Source organism: Eptatretus burgeri, chromosome 7 (assembly GCF_056783735.1).
Source record: "Eptatretus burgeri isolate ZD-2024b chromosome 7, Ebu_testis_v1, whole genome shotgun sequence".
Taxonomy (NCBI): Eukaryota; Metazoa; Chordata; class Myxini; order Myxiniformes; family Myxinidae; genus Eptatretus; species Eptatretus burgeri.
In genome coordinates, this window is record NC_140967.1 from 68,949,623 (window position 1) to 68,971,069 (window position 21,447).

Sequence of the window (21,447 nt, forward strand, 5' to 3'; positions counted from 1 at the left end):
GGAGTTTGTTCCAAAGGTGGGAAAAAAAGAGGAAGGAAAGAGTTGAAGGTGAGCAGTGATTCTTGATTTTGATCGTTTTACCATAAGGGGGTTGCTGGCAGACCTTGAGCGCCCTGCGGAAATTACTTTTTTGAACCCTCCAGCATTACCCTCCAGAATTAGAATTACCTTTAATGCACACAAACAAACAGACAGAAAATAGTGAAAACATAACTTCCTTCCACCTTCAGTGGTGGAGGCAACTGAACACCACCAGGATTTGGAGGAGGGAGACAGTTTTGAGAGTTCACACTTGAGATTAGAAAGACGTTTCCTGGTTCTCCTGAAGGAAGACACACACTTCTTCCATGCTTTGTGGAAGGAAATGAGATTGCCTTCAGTAGGATTTGATAGGATTCTTTAATTCAGATTCCTGACAAGATTCTTTAATTCGGATTCCTGACAGGATTCTTTAATTCGGATTCCTGACAGGATTCTTTAATTCGGATTCCTGACAGGATTCTTTAATTCGGATTCCTAACAGGATTCTTTAATTCGGATTCCTGACAGGATTCTTTAATTCGGATTCCTGACAGGATTCTTTAATTCGGATTCCTGACAGGATTCTTTAATTCGGATTCCTGACAGGATTCTTTAATTCGGATTCCTGACAGGATTCTTTAATTCGGATTCCTAACAGGATTCTTTAATTCGGATTCCTGACAGGATTCTTTAATTCGGATTCCTGACAGGATTCTTTAATTCGGATTCCTAACAGGATTCTTTAATTCGGATTCCTGACAGGATTCTTTAATTCTGATTCCTGACAGGATTCTTTAATACGGATTCTTGACAGGATTCTTTAATTCAGATTCCTGACAGGATTCTTTAATTCGGATTCCTGACAGGATTCTTTAATTCGGACTCCTGACAGGATTCTTTAATACGGATTCTTGACAGGATTCTCTTTAATACGGATTCTTGACAGGATTCTCTTTAATATGGATTCTTGACAGGATTGTATTTAATATGGATTCTTGACAGGATTGTATTTAATATGGATTCTTGACAGGATTCTCTTTAATATGGATTCTTGACAGGATTCTTTAATATGGATTCTTGACAGGATTGTATTTAATATGGATTCTTGACAGGATTCTTTAATATGGATTCTTGACAGGATTCTTTAATATGGATTCTTGACAGGATTCTTGACAGGATTGTATTTAATATGGATTCTTGACAGGATTCTCTTTAATATGGATTCTTGACAGGATTCTTTAATATGGATTCTTGACAGGATTGTATTTAATATGGATTCTTGACAGGATTGTATTTAATATGGATTCTTGACAGGATTCTTTAATATGGATTCTTGACAGGATTGTATTTAATATGGATTCTTGACAGGATTCTCTTTAATATGGATTCTTGACAGGATTATATTTAATATGGATTCTTGAAAGGATTCTTTAATATGGATTCTTGACAGGATTCTTTAATATGGATTCCTGACAGGATTCTTTAATACGGATTCCTGACAGGATTCTTTAATACGGATTCTTGACAGGATTCTTTAATTCAGATTCCTGACAGGATTCTTTAATTCGGATTCCTGACAGGATTCTTTAATTCGGATTCCTGACAGGATTCTTTAATTCGGATTCCTGACAGGATTCTTTAATTCGGATTCCTGACAGGATTCTTTAATTCGGATTCCTGACAGGATTCATTAATTTAGATTCCTGACAGGATTCTTTAATTCGGATTCCTGACAGGATTCGTTAATTCGGATTCCTGACAGCATTCTTTAATACGGATTCTTGACAGGATTCTCTTTAATATGGATTATTGACAGGATTCTCTTTAATATGGATTCTTGACAGGATTCTCTTTAATATGGATTATTGACAGGATTCTCTTTGATATGGATTCTTGACAGGATTCTCTTTGATATGGATTCTTGACAGGATTGTATTTAATATGGATTCTTGACAGGATTCTTTAATATGGATTATTGACAGGATTCTTGACAGGATTGTATTTAATATGGATTCTTGACAGGATTCTCTTTAATATGGATTCTTGACAGGATTATATTTAATATGGATTCTTGAAAGGATTCTTTAATATGGATTCTTGACAGGATTCTTTAATGTGGATTCTTGACAGGATTGTATTTAATATGGATTCTTGACAGGATTCTTAACAGGATTGTATTTAATATGGATTCTTGACAGGATTCTCTTTAATATGGATTCTTGACAGGATTCTCTTTAATATGGATTCTTGACAGGATTCTTAACAGGATTGTATTTAATATGGATTCTTGACAGGATTCTCTTTAATATGGATTCTTGACAGGATTCTTTAATATGGATTCTTGACAGGATTGTATTTAATATGGATTCTTGACAGGATTCTTTAATATGGATTCTTGACAGGATTCTTGACAGGATTGTATTTAATATGGATTCTTGACAGGATTCTCTTTAATATGGATTCTTGACAGGATTCTTTAATATGGATTCTTGACAGGATTGTATTTAATATGGATTCTTGACAGGATTGTATTTAATATGGATTCTTGACAGGATTCTTTAATATGGATTCTTGACAGGATTGTATTTAATATGGATTCTTGACAGGATTCTCTTTAATATGGATTCTTGACAGGATTATATTTAATATGGATTCTTGAAAGGATTCTTTAATATGGATTCTTGACAGGATTCTTTAATATGGATTCCTGACAGGATTCTTTAATACGGATTCCTGACAGGATTCTTTAATACGGATTCTTGACAGGATTCTTTAATTCGGATTCCTGACAGGATTCTTTAATTCGGATTCCTGACAGGATTCTTTAATTCGGATTCCTGACAGGATTCTTTAATTCGGATTCCTGACAGGATTCTTTAATTCGGATTCCTGACAGGATTCATTAATTTAGATTCCTGACAGGATTCTTTAATTCGGATTCCTGACAGGATTCGTTAATTCGGATTCCTGACAGCATTCTTTAATACGGATTCTTGACAGGATTCTCTTTAATATGGATTATTGACAGGATTCTCTTTAATATGGATTCTTGACAGGATTCTCTTTAATATGGATTATTGACAGGATTCTCTTTGATATGGATTCTTGACAGGATTCTCTTTGATATGGATTCTTGACAGGATTGTATTTAATATGGATTCTTGACAGGATTCTTTAATATGGATTATTGACAGGATTCTTGACAGGATTGTATTTAATATGGATTCTTGACAGGATTCTCTTTAATATGGATTCTTGACAGGATTATATTTAATATGGATTCTTGAAAGGATTCTTTAATATGGATTCTTGACAGGATTCTTTAATGTGGATTCTTGACAGGATTGTATTTAATATGGATTCTTGACAGGATTCTTAACAGGATTGTATTTAATATGGATTCTTGACAGGATTCTCTTTAATATGGATTCTTGACAGGATTCTTAACAGGATTGTATTTAATATGGATTCTTGACAGGATTCTCTTTAATATGGATTCTTGACAGGATTCTCTTTAATATGGATTCTTGACAGGATTATATTTAATATGGATTCTTGACAGGATTATATTTAATATGGATTCTTGACAGGATTCTTTAATATGGATTCTTGACAGGATTCTTTAATACGGATTCTTGACAGGATTCTTTAATACGGATTCTTGACAGGATTCTTTAATTCGGATTCCTGACAGGATTCTTTAATACGGATTCTTGACAGGATTCTTTAATTCAGATTCCTGACAGGATTCTTTAATTCGGATTCCTGACAGGATTCTTTAATTCGGATTCCTGACAGGATTCTTTAATTCGGATTCCTGACAGGATTCTTTAATTCGGATTCCTGACAGGTTTCTTTAATACGGATTCTTGACAGGATTCTCTTTAATATGGATTATTGACAGGATTCTTGACAGGATTGTATTTAATATGGATTCTTGACAGGATTGTATTTAATATGGATTCTTGACAGGATTCTTTACAGGATTGTATTTAATATGGATTCTTGACAGGATTGTATTTAATATGGATTCTTGACAGGATTCTTTAATATGGATTCTTGACAGGATTGCATTTAATATGGATTTTTGACAGGATGATATTTAATATGGATTCTTGATGGTGACGTTGATTTTTTAAACCCACCTTGTTGTGATCGTTGTCCTCCTGAAGGATTCTAACTGGCCGATTGTGGAATCCTATTTGACTTCAAGCAGAGTTTAACGTTTGTCCGATTTGGTTATAAAATCCTACAAAAACCCCATCGACTGATAAAACTGATGTCCACACAAGTCCTTCCTTGTGAAACAATTATTTTCTAATTATCCACCATACACTTCTCACCCTTGTACAATGAACTTAAGAATCCCCATTGATTGCAATATTATTATTTCTATTTCATTTATTCTTACTTTAGTTCAGTTAGACCAACCCGATTCAATTCACTTCCACATTACATCAGAGAGTTTTATTCTAACTTGGTACTTGGTCAGTTCCAAGGAGCACAAGCCGCTGAGATTCTAATACTTTCTCAGGTACTTGCACTGAAACAATTTTACAGTTCAAAGCATTTTATACTTTCATGAGAGAGAGGTTGGGGCTATTCAACCTAGACTGTAGACGTGTCCTTTAGACGAAAAGCCACTTCGTACATTTCTGAACAAAGGTTCATTTGTTATCAGCTCGGTCACTGCTCCAGAACAACACATTTCTTAACATTTAGGGCAAAAGTCTTTTGGCCAGAAATGACAGCCAATTAAACTTGTAGCATAACAGTTACGTTTCTAAAACTCCATTTGTTACAATTTAGAATATATTAATATAAATTTTTCCCCCACAATGGGATTGTATTTAATATGGATTCTTGACAGGATTGTATTTAATATGGATTCTTGACAGGATTATATTTAATATGGATTCTTGATGGGATTGTATTTTATATGGATTCTTGACAGGATTATATTTAATATGGATTCTTGACAGGATTATATTTAATATGGATTCTTGACAGGATTATATTTAATATGGATTCTTGACAGGATTATATTTAATATGGATTCTTGACAGGATTATTTAATATGGATTCTTGACAGGATTCTTGAACATGGATTCTTGACAGAATTGTATTTAATATGGATTCTTGACAGGATTCTTTAATATGGATTCTTGACAGGATTGTATTTAATATGACAAATCGTCTTGATGGGCAGGGGTGCAAATTAACATTTTTATCCACTGGCCAGCAGGGGTGGTGACAAGAAAAAGTTACTGGTCCAGTAGAATTTCTACTGGCCCAATAAAATAATGACAAAAGTCACAAATTTGATATCAAACACTTTTAATATACTCACATGAGTGAGTTTGATGAGTGAGGTTGGTTGGATGAGTGAGGTTGGTTGGATGAGTGAGTTTGATGAGTGAGGTTGGTTGGATGAGTGAGTTTGATGGATGAGGTTGGTTGGATGAGTGAATTTGATGAGTGAGGTTGGTTGGATGAATGAGTTTAATGGAGGAGGTTTGCAGAATGAGTGAGTTGGATGGATGAGTGAGTTTGATGAGCGGGGTGGGGGGATGATGCAGGGAGGAGGAGGTTGTGGGTGATGGGGGGAACCTTTTTGTGTGGGTGATGGGGGCAGAGGGGTTGTGAGTAGTGCTGGGGGGGATTTTTGTGGATGATGGGGTGGTTGTGGCTGATGGACGATGGGGGGGGGGGGTTGTGGGTGATGGACAATGGGGTAGAGGGGGGATTTGGTGATGGGGTGGTTGTGGCTGATGGACGATGGGGGGGGGGGGTTGTGGGTGATGGACGATGGGGTAGAGGGGGGGTTTGGGTGATGGACGATGGGGTAGAGGGGGGGGTTTGGGTGATGGACAATGGTGGGGGTACTACTCGTCCACCCTACATCACATATTAACTCACTCATCCACCTAACCTCACCCATCAAACTCACTCATTCATATAACTCACTCATTAACCCAAAAGCCTCATCAAGCTCACTCATTAACCTAACCTCACCCATGAAACTCACTCATTTAACCAACCTGGGCATAGTGTTGGGCACCGATAACCAAAAAGTTCACTTCGATAACGATAATCCGATAACCCCAATTTTTATGTCCGATAACGATAATTATAATGCATAGTTCTCGGAAGTTAAGGATAATCCGATAACGATAACTACTTTTTAACAAGGATTCAAAAAAAAAAACAAGGAAAACCTTCAAAACCCATAGAAAAGGCTTATTTATGCTAAACCCAAGAATAAAATAAGCATTTCGCCTCTTTTTAGAGTCTATGAGTCGTCACACACACACACACACACACACACACACACACACACACACACACACACACACACACACACACACACACACACACACACACACACACACACACACACACACACACACAGCACGTTTAACCGGACGGAGTCCAACATGCATTGGGAGGTTAACGGGACGGGTCAAGGACACAATGTGAATCCAACAAACAAATTAATGTCCATTTCTTACCGAAAGAGCAGCGGGAATAGGTCCGCAGACGCTGCGCACACAAACAGGAAGGCAACGTTAATTCAAAAATGAGAGGCCCGACCTTACAAACACACCGAGAACAGTCACAAACATGGCGCGACGGTATCTCCACGCCTCAACACTCATGTCCGATTGTCCGTCGCTCTGCCAAAGGTTAGACCGTCCATGTGTTTGAATTAACCGATCTGTACGTTTCCCAACCTTGACCGAACCCAGTACCTGCAGAGCCAAACAGCCGCATGACTGAGGAAGTCACCATTGCAAGGGCTCTGGCTCTTCTTCTTCTTCTTCTTCTTCTTATTCTTATTCTTATTCTTATTCTTATTCTTATTCTTATTCTTATTCTTATTCTTATTCTTATTCTTCTTCTTCTTCTTATTCTTATTCTTATTCTTATTCTTATTCTTCTTCTTATTCTTCTTATTCTTCTTCTCATTCTTCTTCTCATTCTTCTTATTCTTCTTATTCTTTTTATTATTCTTATTATTCTTATTCTTATTCTTATTCTAATTCTTCTTCTTCTTCTTCTTCTCATTCTTCTTCTCATTCTTCTTCTCCTTCTTCTTCTCCTTCTTCTTCTTCTTCTTCTTCTTCTTCTTCTTCTTCTTCTTCTTCTTCTTCTCATTCTTATTCTTATTCTTATTCTTATTCTTATTCTTATTCTTATTCTTATTCCTCCGCCCTCTCTTCTTCTTCCTCCGCCCTCTCTTCTTCTTCCTCCAACCTCTCTTCTTTTTCCTCCGGCCTCTCTTCCGTTTTCCTTCACGCAGCGGACTGATTCAGCATTATCTTGTAAAACAAATAATGTATAATCATGTACATTTTTCTCCACATTGATAATTCGTTCGGCCAAATGCGACCCGGAAACGATTAAAATGTTATCGGACAAAAAATTAATGGACATTATCAGACTAAAAAATCGAGTTATCGGAAGTTAACTGGTCCAATAACGATAAATGGAAGTTAACTTCAGATAATTGAAATGAAAACGAGAGATGAACCTTCAGAGTGTAGGCTTTATTCCATTTGATGGAGCCGCTTCTACGGGCACACCAGGGAATACAGGCGTAGCAAGGAGTACATAAGCAGTAAGGTATACACGCGCAACTAATCACCGCAAAATAAATCAGTATAAGCACGGAGTCCGATGTACTCTCAATTCTCACCATTCAACGAGCACCAAGTGAACCGCCGCCGTAAAACGACAATGCCCCTGGGACAATCACCCCCGACCGAGCCGAACCTCGGCTTTATCTCTTCCGTGCTCGAGCCGTGCAACATGTGATCACACGTCACGACCTTCAATTCACCACATTTTCCCGTCTTTAAAATGTAACTAGAGGCCCAACTAACGCACCATGATTACTTCAGCACTATAGGAGTATACATTTCAAGCAACGCGAACTATCTAAACTACAGAAGCATACATGCCAAGCAGTGAGGATTATTTTGAGTTGTAGGAGCATGGTCATGAGCATCGATATATTATGTAACGAGCATATAGGAGCATGAGCATCGAGGATGCCGATAATCCCCTTTACAGATTGAGTCGGCGAGGGGGTATTATCCGTCGACCTCTCCGGGAGTAAATGGCGGTTTCACTTGAGGGAGGCTTCCGATCCTCTTGGTGAGCCTCGACTCATGCCGGAGATGACTCCCCGATCGCTCTCGGGTGGAACACGGCAGCTCCGTCGTCACCCTTCTCGGGTAGAGTCCCTGGGGGGGGGGAACACCTGGGGAGGGGATGTCAGAGGGAGGAGTGCCAGATGGTGGTGTACCTGCGGGAGGAGTACCTGAGGGAGCCAAATGGCGAACCGACACAGTGGTCTCCCTGCCATCCGGGAGCCTGACATGAGCATACTCTGGATTAGTATCGATGAGTTCGACCTCTTCCACCATGGGTTCATACTTGCTTTGTCGTACCGGGCGTTTCATGAACACTGTTCCGGGATGGGTTAGCCAGTTGGGCACCGATTGGCCGTCAACATAACGTCGTTGGTGAGTAAACATTCGTTCGTGAGGAGTTGCATTGGTGGACGTGCAGAGCAAAGAGCGTATGGAATTCAGAGCGTCGAGAAGGGTAACCTCCCACTGCTCGGGCCCCAGTCCTCTCGATTTCAGCGCCAGAGTTACGGCTTTCCAAATAACTCCATTATATCGTTCCACCTGCCCATTACCCTGTGGGTTGTAACCCGTCGTTCGACTAGTTGCTATGCCGTGCTCTAATAGGAATTGTTTTAGCCCGGCCGACATGAAACACGGCCCTCTGTCTGAATGTATGTACGAAGGTTTCCCAAACATAGCGAAGAGGTCAGACAGACATTTCACGACAGTGCCCGAGGTCATATCCGAGCACGGAAATGCGAAAGGGAACCTTGAATATTCATCAACAACAGTGAATATGTATCTGTTGTCTGTCTCGGTCGGCAGGGGCCCTTTGAAGCCAATGTTTAGTCTCTCGAAGGGAGAAGTGGCCTTGATTAATCTGCCAGAAGCCGCGCCATAGAATCTGGGTTTTAGTTCAGCACAAACAGGGCATGAAGCATTCATTTGTTTAATATCTTCAATAGAATAGGGAAGGTTTTGTCTGCGCACGAAATGTGCCATTCTGGTTACCCCCGGGTGGCACAGAGACACATGGAGGTCTTGCAAAGCCCGACTGATTGTCGCCGAACAGTAGACCCGAGAGAAGGTGTCTGCAGCAGGGTTTTCCCTCCCGGGCCAGTAGACTATGTCGTAACTATAGCAGGCTAGGTCTATCCACCATCTCATAATTTTTTCATTCTTAATTTTCCCGTTATTTTTCCCATCAAACATGAATGCCACGGATCGTTGGTCCGTAACGAGCGTGAAGTGGTTTCCCAGTAAATAATGTCTCCATTTACGCAGGGCTTCGACGATGGCGTACGCTTCCTTCTCTATTGCCGAGTGTCTCTGCTCGCTTCCAGAGACAGTTCTCGAGAAGAACGCGACTGGCCGCCCAGACTGATTAAGCGTAGCAGCTATCGCGTGATCAGAAGCATCTGTTTCCACCACGAAGGGCACCGAGCTATCGATCGATAATACCACGGAATTACTGATATCATCTTTGAGGTTGTGGAAAGCTGTTACAACAGCGGCATCTGGTGGAAAGTTTTTGCAATGCACTAGGGGATGTATTTTCTCGGAGTATTGCGAAATCCATCTTGCATAGTAAGCGAACATGCCGATCACCCGGCGCATTGTCTGCAGGTCCTGAGGTGGGGGTAGCTCACGAAGTGGGCGCAATCTTTCAGGATCAGGCTTAATCGTGCCGTCGGCTATCGTGTAGCCGAGAAGGTCAATTGACCTTTCCGAGAATACGCATTTCTCGTAGTTGAGAGTCAGATTATATTTTCTAGCAATGCTCAAGAATCTGTCCAGATTCATGTCATGTTCCCCCTGATCCCTACCGCACACTGTGACATTGTCCACGTAAACAAAAGTGTCTTTGAGGTTTTCATCTGAGATGATGTCGTCCATAACCCGTTGGAAGCAAGCTACTCCATTCGTGACACCGAACGGAATCCTCCTGAATTGGTAGAGGCGTCTACCTGCCTGGAATGCGGTGTAAGGTTTGTCTTCCTCTCGGATGGGAATTTGATGATAGGCGCTTCGCAAATCGATGGTGCTGAATATCTTATAATTGGCCACGCGTTCGACCATCTCGTCTATGCGTGGCAAAGGGTAGGCATCGAGTTGGGTGAAACGATTGACCGTTTGGGAATAATCGACAACCATTCGTTTCTTATGATTCTGATTGGCGGTGACCAACACCTGTGCGCTCCATGGCGAATCGCTCGGTTCTATAATTCCTTCTTCCAGTAATCGCTTGGTTTCTGAAGTGATGAAATTCATGTCAGCAGTGGTATATCGCCGCGATTTGATCGCTATCGGTTTACAGACCGGCGACAAGTTAGCGAACAGCTGAGGGGACGTTACCTCTGCGGTGGTCAAAGCATTTAAAATTAGACGAGGTTTGCTTCCTCCAAAGGGTATTTCGACGCTCGTGTGCTACTTGAGGACATTATGACCCAGAATTACGTCTGCGCATAAATCACGAAGCACCAGTACCCTTACATCCCGATGCGTGTACCCTTTTACGTCCAATTCAACATTGCAGTACCCTCGTACGCGGGACTGTAGTGATGTGGCGGCCATGCATACCGTATTGTCTGTCGGGTGGATCTTCCATTTTTCTCCATCCCCTGTGTCAGGCTGTGTCTGTGTCTGTGGGGTTCCTTGAGTTTCCACCGTAGCAGCGTTCATTAGCAGCATCGGTGTCCCAAATGACTCAGATTGCTGCTGAGCCATATCCATCGCTCGAGCCTGATCGACTACCTGTTCAAGAGTGGGTTGCGCTTTCTCTAGTAAGCGTTGCTGTATGTGGGCTGATCTGAGTCCTTGGATAAATGCCTCCCGGGTCGCTTCATTTCGGTGTTCCTCGGCGTTTACGGCCCGGAAGCTGCCGTCTTTTCCCAGCTGTTTCAGAGCTTGCAGGAACTGATCGATTGTCTCCCCGGCTGCTTGCTTGCGTGTGTTGAGAAGATGTCGTATGTATACCTCGTTCTTGCGCTTCACGTAGAGCGCCTGTAGCACGTCGATCGCTGCTTCGTAGGTGTCACACTCCGAGAAGAGCCTGTATATGCTGGGCGAGACATGATTCACAAGGGCGGCCAATTTGTCGGCTCCCTCTTCGATGATGGTCAGATAGTGTGAGAAGGAACGGAACCAATGCGACCATTTCATTTCTGAGTCAGTCGCGTTTGGGTCTGCGTCGAACATCTCTGGTTTGTAGATCTTGTCCATCGTTGGTTGAGAGAGCCGAGAAAACCAAATGGAATGAATTGAAATGAAAACGAGAGATGAACCTTCAGAGTGTAGGCTTTATTCCATTTGATTGGAGCCGCTTCTACGGGCACACCAGGGAATACAGGCGCAGCAAGGAGTACATAAGCAGTAAGGTATACACGCGCAACTAATCACCGCAAAATAAATCAGTATAAGCACGGAGTCCGATATACTCTCAATTCTCACCATTCAACGAGCACCAAGTGAACCGCCGCCGTAAAACGACAATGCCCCTGGGACAATCACCCCCGACCGAGCCGAACCTCAGCTTTATCTCTTCCGTGCTCGAGCCGTGCAACATGTGATCACACGTCACGACCTTCAATTCACCACAATAATAGTCCGGTTACAAAAGTTAACTTCGATAATTATCTGTTATGGAATTATCGCTTTTGTGCCCAACACTGCTGGGCATGAGAAAATGCGCCCGAACCACGCCAAACCGTCAAATCTCGCGCAATCTCGCGTGATTTGGAACGAGATGAAAACAGACAAAATGGCCGCCGCAGAATTACAGGTGAATTTTACGGATTTTTTGCAGACAAAAACAGTAGTTCCAGTTGAGAAAACTAGTAGAGAAGCTAGTACAAATTGTACAAAATAACAGGAATCACCAGTGATTCACCAGCCGGGCAGGCAAGGCAGTATTGCTCACCCGCCCAGCACAAAAGTTAGGCGCCATTGGCGACCTTCCGGCCGTTAATTTGCACCCCTGATGGGATTGTATTTAATATGGATTCTTGACATGATTGTATTTAATATGGATTCTTGACAGGATTCTATTTAATATGGATTCTTGACAGGATTCTATTTAATATGGATTCTTGACAGGATTGTATTTAATATGGATTCTTGACAGGATTGTATTTAATATGGATTCTTGAAAGGATTATATTTAATATGGATTCTTGACATGATTGTATTTAATATGGATTCTTGACAGGATTGTATTTAATATGGATTCTTGACAGGATTGTATTTAATATGGATTCTTGACAGGATTGTATTTAATATGGATTCTTGACAGGATTGTATTTAATATGGATTCTTGACAGGATTGTATTTAATATGGATTCTTGACAGGATTGTATTTAATATGGATTCTTGACAGGATTGTATTTAATATGGATTCTTGACAGGATTGTATTTAATATGGATTCTTGACAGGATTGTATTTAATATGGATTCTTGACAGGATTGTATTTAATATGGATTCGTGACAGGATTGTATTTAATATGGATTCTATTTAATATGGATTCTATTTAATATGGATTCTATTTAATATGGATTCTATTTAATATGGATTCTTGACAGGATTGTATTTAATATGGATTCTTGACAGGATTGTATTTAATATGGATTCTTGACAGGATTGTATTTAATATGGATTCTTGACAGGATTGTATTTAATATGGATTCTTGACAGGATTGTATTTAATATGGATTCTTGACAGGATTGTATTTAATATGGATTCTTGACAGGATTGTATTTAATATGGATTCTTGAAAGGATTATATTTAATATGGATTCTTGAAAGGATTATATTTAATATGGATTCTTGACATGATTGTATTTAATATGGATTCTTGACAGGATTGTATTTAATATGGATTCTTGACAGGATTGTATTTAATATGGATTCTTGACAGGATTGTATTTAATATGGATTCTTGACAGGATTGTATTTAATATGGATTCTTGACAGGATTGTATTTAATATGGATTCTTGACAGGATTGTATTTAATATGGATTCTTGACAGGATTGTATTTAATATGGATTCTTGACAGGATTGTATTTAATATGGATTCTTGACAGGATTGTATTTAATATGGATTCTTGACAGGATTGTATTTAATATGGATTCTTGACAGGATTGTATTCAATATGGATTCGTGACAGGATTCTATTTAATATGGATTCTATTTAATATGGATTCTATTTAATATGGATTCTATTTAATATGGATTCTATTTAATATGGATTCTTGACAGGATTGTATTTAATATGGATTCTTGACAGGATTGTATTTAATATGGATTCTTGACAGGATTGTATTTAATATGGATTCTTGACAGGATTGTATTCAATATGGATTCGTGACAGGATTCTATTTAATATGGATTCTATTTAATATGGATTCTATTTAATATGGATTCTATTTAATATGGATTGTATTTAATATGTATTCTTGACAGGATTGTATTTAATATGGATTCTTGACAGGATTGTATTTAATATGGATTCTTGACAGGATTGTATTTAATATGGATTCTTGACAGGATTCTATTTAATATGGATTCTTGACAGGATTCTATTTAATATGGATTCTTGACAGGATTCTATTTAATATGGATTGTATTTAATATGGATTCTTGACAGGATTGTATTTAATATGGATTCTTGACAGGATTGTATGTAATATGGATTCTTGACAGGATTGTATTTAATATGGATTCTTGACAGGATTGTATTTAATATGGATTCTTGACAGGATTCTATTTAATATGGATTCTTGACAGGATTGTATTTAATATGGATTCTATTTAATATGGATTCTTGACAGGATTGTATTTAATATGGATTCTATTTAATATGGATTCTTGACAGGATTGTATTTAATATGGATTGTATTTAATATGGATTCTTGACATGATTGTATTTAATATGGATTCTTGACAGGATTCTATTTAATATGGATTCTTGACAGGATTGTATTTAATATGGATTCTTGACAGGATTGTATTTAATATGGATTCTTGACAGGATTGTATTTAATATGGATTCTTGACAGGATTGTATTTAATATGGATTCTTGACAGGATTGTATTTAATATGGATTCTTGACAGGATTGTATTTAATATGGATTCTTGACAGGATTGTATTTAATATGGATTCTTGACAGGATTGTATTTAATATGGATTCTTGACAGGATTGTATTTAATATGGATTCTTGACAGGATTGTATTTAATATGGATTCTTGACAGGATTGTATTTAATATGGATTCTTGACAGGATTGTATTTAATATGGATTCTTGACAGGATTGTATTTAATATGGATTCTTGACAGGATTATATTTAATATGGATTCTTGACAGGATTGTATTTAATATGGATTCTTGACAGGATTGTATTTAATATGGATTCTTGACAGGATTGTATTTAATATGGATTCTTGACAGGATTGTATTTAATATGGATTCTTGACAGGATTATATTTAATATGGATTCTTGACAGGATTATATTTAATATGGATTCTTGACAGGATTATATTTAATATGGATTCTTGACAGGATTATATTTAATATGGATTCTTGACAGGATTATATTTAATATGGATTCTTGACAGGATTATATTTAATATGGATTCTTGACAGGATTATATTTAATATGGATTCTTGACAGGATTGTATTTAATATGGATTCTTGACAGGATTGTATTTAATATGGATTCTTGACAAGATTGTATTTAATATGGCTTCTTGACAGGATTCTCTTTAATATGGATTCTTGACAGGATTCTTGACAGGATTGTATTTAATACGGACATGGATTTTCTTTCATACGGATTCTTGGCAGGATTATTTAATACGGATTCTTGATGGGATTGTCTTTAATACGGACATGGATTCTCTTTAATACGGATTCTTGACAGGATTGTCTTTAATACGGACATGGATTTTCTTAAATATGGATTCTTGACAGGATTTTTTTTAATACGGATATGGATTCTCTTTAATATGGATTCTTGGCAGGATTGTCTTTAATACGGACATGGATTCTCTTTAATACGGATTCTTGACAGGATTGTATTTAATATGGATTTTTGACAGGATTGTATTTAATATGGATTCTTGACAGGATTATATTTAATATGGATTCTTGACAGGATTCTCTTTAATATGGATTCTTGACAGGATTCTTGACAGGATTGTATTTAATACGGACATGGATTTTCTTTCATACAGATTCTTGGCAGGATTATTTAATACGGATTCTTGATGGGATTGTCTTTAATACAGACATGGATTCTCTTTAATACGGATTCTTGACAGGATTGTCTTTAATACGGATATGGATTCTCTTAAATATGGATTCTTGACAGGATTTTTTTAATACAGATATGGATTCTCTTTAATATGGATTCTTGGCAGGATTGTCTTTAATACGGACATGGATTCTCTTTAATATGGATTCTTGACAGGATTCTTGACAGGATTGTATTTAATACGGACATGGATTTTCTTTCATACGGATTCTTGGCAGGATTATTTAATACGGATTCTTGATGGGATTGTCTTTAATACAGACATGGATTCTCTTTAATACGGATTCTTGACAGGATTGTCTTTAATACGGACATGGATTCTGTTAAATATGGATTCTTGACAGGATTTTTTTAATACGGATATGGATTCTCTTTAATATGGATTCTTGACAGGATTGTCTTTAATACGGACATGGATTCTCTTTAATATGGATTCTTGACAGGATTGTATTTAATATGGATTCTTGACAGGATTGTATTTAATATGGATTGTTGACAGGATTGTATTTAATATGGATTCTTGACAGGATTCTATTTAATATGGATTCTTGACAGGATTCTATTTAATATGGATTCTTGACAGGATTGTATTTAATATGGATTCTTGACAGGATTGTATTTAATATGGATTCTTGACAGGATTGTATTTAATATGGATTCTTGACAGGATTGTATTTAATATGGATTCTTGACAGGATTGTATTTAATATGGATTTTTGACAGGATTGTATTTAATATGGATTCTTGACAGGATTGTATTTAATATGGATTCTTCACAGGATTATATTTAATATGGATTCTTGAAAGGATTATATTTAATATGGATTCTTGACAGGATTCTATTTAATATGGATTCTTGACAGGATTCTATTTAATATGGATTCTTGACTGGATTCTATTTAATATGGATTCTTGACAGGATTGTATTTAATATGGATTCTTGACAGGATTATATTTAATATGGATTCTTGACAGGATTGTATTTAATATGGATTCTTGACAGGATTATATTTAATATGGATTCTTGACAGGATTGTATTTAATATGGATTCTTGACAGGATTCTTTAATATGGATTCTCGACAGAATTGTATTTAATATGGTTTCTTGACAGGATTGTATTTAATATGGATTCTTGACAGGATTGTATTTTATGTGGGTTCTTGACAGGATTGTATTTAATATGGATTCTTGACAGGATTGTATTTTATATGGATTCTTGACAGGATTGTATTTAATATTGATTCTTGAAAGGATTCTCTTTAATATGGATTCTTGACAGGATTCTCTTTAATACGGATTCTTGTCAAGATTATTTTATGGGTTCTTGACAGGATTGTCTTTAATGCAGATTATTGAGAGAATTATTTAATGCAGATTCTTAATAGGATTCTCTTTCATACAGATTATTTAACATGAATTCTTGACAGGATTCTCTTTAACATGCATTCTTGACAGGATTCTCTTTAATACGATTCTTGACAGGATTCTTTAATATGGATTCTTGACAGGATTCTTGACAGGATTGTATTTAATACGGACATGGGTTCTCTTTAATATGGTTTCTTGACAGGATTCTCTTTAATATGGATTATTGATGGGATTCTTTAATACGGATTCTTTACAGGATTGTATTTAATACGGATTCTTGACAGGATTTTATTTAACATGGATTCTTGACAGGATTGTATTTAATACGGACATGGATTCTCTTTAATATGGCTTCTTGACAGGATTCTCTTTAATATGGATTCTTGACAGGATTCTCTTTAATATGGATTCTTGACAGGATTCTCTTTAATATGGATTCTTGACAGGATTCTTGACAGGATTGTATTTAATGCGGACATGGATTTTCTTTCATACGGATTCTTGGCAGGATTATATTTAATATGGATTCTTGACAGGATTATATTTAATATGGATTCTTGACAGGATTATATTTAATATGGATTCTTGACAGGATTATATTTAATATGGATTCTTGAAAGGATTATATTTAATATGGATTCTTGACAGGATTGTATTTAATATGGATTCTTGACAGGATTGTATTTAATATGGATTCTTGACAGGATTCTATTTAATATGGATTCTTGACAGGATTCTATTTAATATGGATTCTTGACAGGATTGTATTTAATATGGATTCTTGACAGGATTATATTTAATATGGATTCTTGACAGGATTGTATTTAATATGGATTCTTGACAGGATTATTTTTAATATGGATTCTTGATAGGATTGTATTTAATATGGATTCTTGACAGGATTCTTTAATGTGGATTCTCAACAGAATGGTATTTAATATGGTTTCTTGACAGGATTGTATTTAATATGGATTCTTGACAGGATTGTATTTTATATGGATTCTTGACAGGATTGTATTTAATATGGATTCTTGACAGGATTGTATTTTATATGGATTCTTGACAGGATTGTATTTAATATGGATTCTTGAAAGGATTCTCTTTAATATGGATTCTTGACAGGATTCTCTTTAATACGGATTCTTGTCAAGATTATTTTATGGGTTCTTGACAGGATTGTCTTTAATGCAGATTATTGAGAGAATTATTTAATGCAGATTCTTAATAGGATTCTCTTTCATACAGATTATTTAACATGAATTCTTGACAGGATTCTCTTTAATATGCATTCTTGACAGGATTCTCTTTAATACGGATTCTTGACAGGATTCTTTAATATGGATTCTTGACAGGATTCTTGACAGGATTGTATTTAATACGGACATGGGTTCTCTTTAATATGGTTTCTTGACAGGATTCTCTTTAATGTGGATTATTGATGGGATTCTTTAATACGGATTCTTTACAGGATTGTATTTAATATGGATTCTTGACAGGATTTTATTTAACATGGATTCTTGACAGGATTGTATTTAATACGGACATGGATTCTCTTTAATATGGCTTCTTGACAGGATTCTCTTTAATATGGATTCTTGACAGGATTCTCTTTAATATGGATTCTTGACAGGATTCTTGACAGGATTGTATTTAATACAGACATAGATTTTCTTTCATACGGATTCTTGGCAGGATTATTTAATACGGATTCTTGATGGGATTGTCTTTAATGCGGACATGGATTCTCTTTAATATGGATTCTTGACTGGATTCTTTAATATGGATTCTTGACAGGATTGTTTTTAATACGGACATGGATTCTCTTTAACATGGATTCTTGACAGGATTGTCTTTCAAACGGATATGGATTCTATTTAATATATGCGTTCTTGGCAGGATTCTTTAATACGGATATGGATTCTCTTCAATATGGATTCTTGACAGGACTGTCTTTAATCCGGATATGGATTCTCTTTAATATGGATTCTTGCCAGTATTGTCTTTAATACGGACATGGATTCTCTTAAATATGGATTCTTGACTGGATTCTTTAATATGGATTCTTTACACGATTCTTTAATACAGATTCTTTGCAAGATTCGTTAATACGGATTCTTTACAAGATTATTTAATACGGATTCTTTACAAGATTCTTTAATGTGGATTCTTTAATATGGATTATTTTCAAGATTCTTTAATACGGATTCTTGACAGGATTGTCTTGAAGACTGATTCTTGACAGGATTGTCTTTAATTCAGATTCTTGACAGGATTGTCTAATTTAAATTCTTGATAGGATTGTCTTCAATACCGATATTGATTCTTGGCAGGATTCTTTAATACAGATATGGATTTTCTTTAATATGGATTCTTGACAGGATTCTCTCTTACATGGATTTTTGACAGGATTCTTTAATGCGGATATGGATTGTCTTTAATAAGGATTCTTGAGAGGATTCTTTAATATGGAGATGGATTCTCAAACATAAATGTAATTACATTTCGCTGTTCCACCCCCTCTGTTGCCTCACCTGCCGCCATCTTGATTTTTTAGCCCATGCAATTGCAGTGCATCCTGCCACTTGCTACAGTACACCATTCCAATAGCTATACTTGCCTGTTTTACTGTAAAGTGTGGTTTCACCGTTTTTAACCAGCAATCATCATTGTTCTTTCTGCATGCTTTTTCCACTTTTTGACTTGGTTTTTGAAGGAGAAAAGGCGATTTATTTTATTTCTCTGCTGATCATCATAGATAGATAGAATGACATCACTTGGAACAACGGAGAGGATGGCGATGATGATGGAAGGGCTCACAGTCTTATGGAGAGCTCAATTCTAGTTTCTGCCGATTTTGGAGTTGTACCCAGAGAACCATCATTTTCCTGGGACGTCTTTTATGCATCCTGATTGTGGATTCAACTTTATCACTTGAATCTTTTACCATAATTGTGCTGACTAGAAGTTTTCTTCTTTTACTCAAGGACATTCCACATCTTCCCTGAGACCTCTGATTTTTTTTTTTTAACATGGACTTTTCGTGAGATATTTCGTGAGATTTTATTAGTACTGCTTGCTGTTTGTTTCATATCGTGATTCTGGAGTGGAAAAGGTTTCATTATTGACTTGAAGCCAAATGTTCATGAGAGAATATTTATTCCATCTGTTCTTTAACCATTGCAATCTCCCACGATGAAGCTGAGTCTTTGTGCATATCACTTCGCAATCACCGACAGCCCGGAGGCCTCTCCGTCTTCCTCCACCTCATTTCTGAACTTGCACCCTTTTCCCTCCCCATGCTCTGCTCCCCTCCCACCCTCCACCCCGGTATCGGCAAGACGCACACCGTCGACCAGCAACCCTCTCTGAGTCAAACTGTCTCAATCCAGAACCACTGCTCACCTCCACTCATTTATTCCTCTTTTTGTCCTGCCTGTGGAACCACCTTCCAGACTCTCTTCAATCTCATGCTTCCCTCCTGGTCTTCAAGACAGCTGTTCACCATCATCTCAAGTAATCCCCCATCCAAAACCATGATCTTTTCTCCACCCATTAAACCACCCGACACCCCTCCAAAGATTTTGCTTTTGTATCCACCTTATCCATCCCTTCTGTTCTCCCCTACCCCTCATCATTTCCTGCATCACTTGTTTGTCCATCTCCATCTGCTTTTTCTCCCTCCGCCCTGCTTTTGGTATTTCTCCCTTCTCCTGCTGTTCCTTTTGTATCCTCATCTCTTCCGTGTTCTATCTCTTCCATGAGCCTTGACCCTGTATAAAAAATCCATCTAATAAATGATGAGTAGGAATTGTATTTATCATATTTGCAGTTTCGACCCATTAAAAGGAAGAAACACCCAAATATGTAATGTTGGGCATTGGTTAGCAACACTTTAAAGACAAATTTTCGGCTGCAAGGATAACTTAGACTCTTGGAAGTATGTGCAGTCGCCTGTGAGATGCCTAGCTTGAGAATGAATCTCGACCCAGCTATAAAATGTCATCCTTGTGTTTCACATGCAGATTGAGGCATCAACGTGTGCACCAACCATTGGACTGATATTCAGTGAGATAACCCATCTGCCATCGGTGTACATTGAAGATAACCATGGTGGCTTTTCCAAAGAGGAGGTGAGTTATCCACTGGCACCTAAGATGAAGCATAATCTCCTGCCACCTTCAGTCTAATGTCAGGCCTGGCCTGGCCTGCCAGTTTGTGAAAGACTTGGGCGAATAACGTTCTCCTACCAACCCCACAAGAAGGTGAGAATAATTTGTGCCAGAAAATCGCATGAGTAATAGTAGACTGTAAAAGTCCAAATCCCCCTCAAAATTATTAATATACGGTACACACGTGACTCTAACTTTTATAAACAAAGGTCCAGGTCAAACTTGAATCGCGTTGGACGACCTTGCAGGGGAAAAGAACATACAACAATGCGACGCTCTGTTGAAATGCGAGTCACAAGACCACAGTCCATGACGGTGCAGCAAGATGAAACAAGTCCCTCTTAAGATCATGGAGAAAAGGCATCGAGGCAAAGGACTTGATGCTGTTTATACAAAACGGTGTTTATTTCAAGTTTGATTATACAGTCACA

General features: G+C 37.6%; 2 long non-coding RNA genes across 3 annotated transcripts in view; one reads left to right on the plus strand and one right to left on the minus strand.

The window, feature by feature from the left end:
• Positions 1-6,836, minus strand: part of LOC147023486 (uncharacterized) — a 47,946-nt gene extending 41,110 nt beyond the window's left edge. Inside the window, exons 1-2 of the long non-coding RNA XR_015060215.1 lie at positions 6,774-6,836; positions 6,534-6,564 (exon numbers count right to left, since the gene is read on the minus strand). This is a non-coding gene — a long non-coding RNA (uncharacterized LOC147023486). The remainder of the gene's footprint in view (positions 1-6,533; positions 6,565-6,773) is intronic.
• LOC147023487 (uncharacterized) overlaps positions 1-21,447 on the plus strand; it is a 33,940-nt gene that overhangs the window by 3,102 nt on the left and 9,391 nt on the right. The window contains exons 1-2 of one of the 2 annotated variants that reach the window (XR_015060217.1): positions 20,191-20,360; positions 20,870-20,977. This is a non-coding gene — a long non-coding RNA (uncharacterized LOC147023487). Of the gene's footprint in view, positions 1-20,190; positions 20,361-20,869; positions 20,978-21,447 lie in introns of those variants that run through there. The other variant, XR_015060216.1, reaches the window with a different exon arrangement.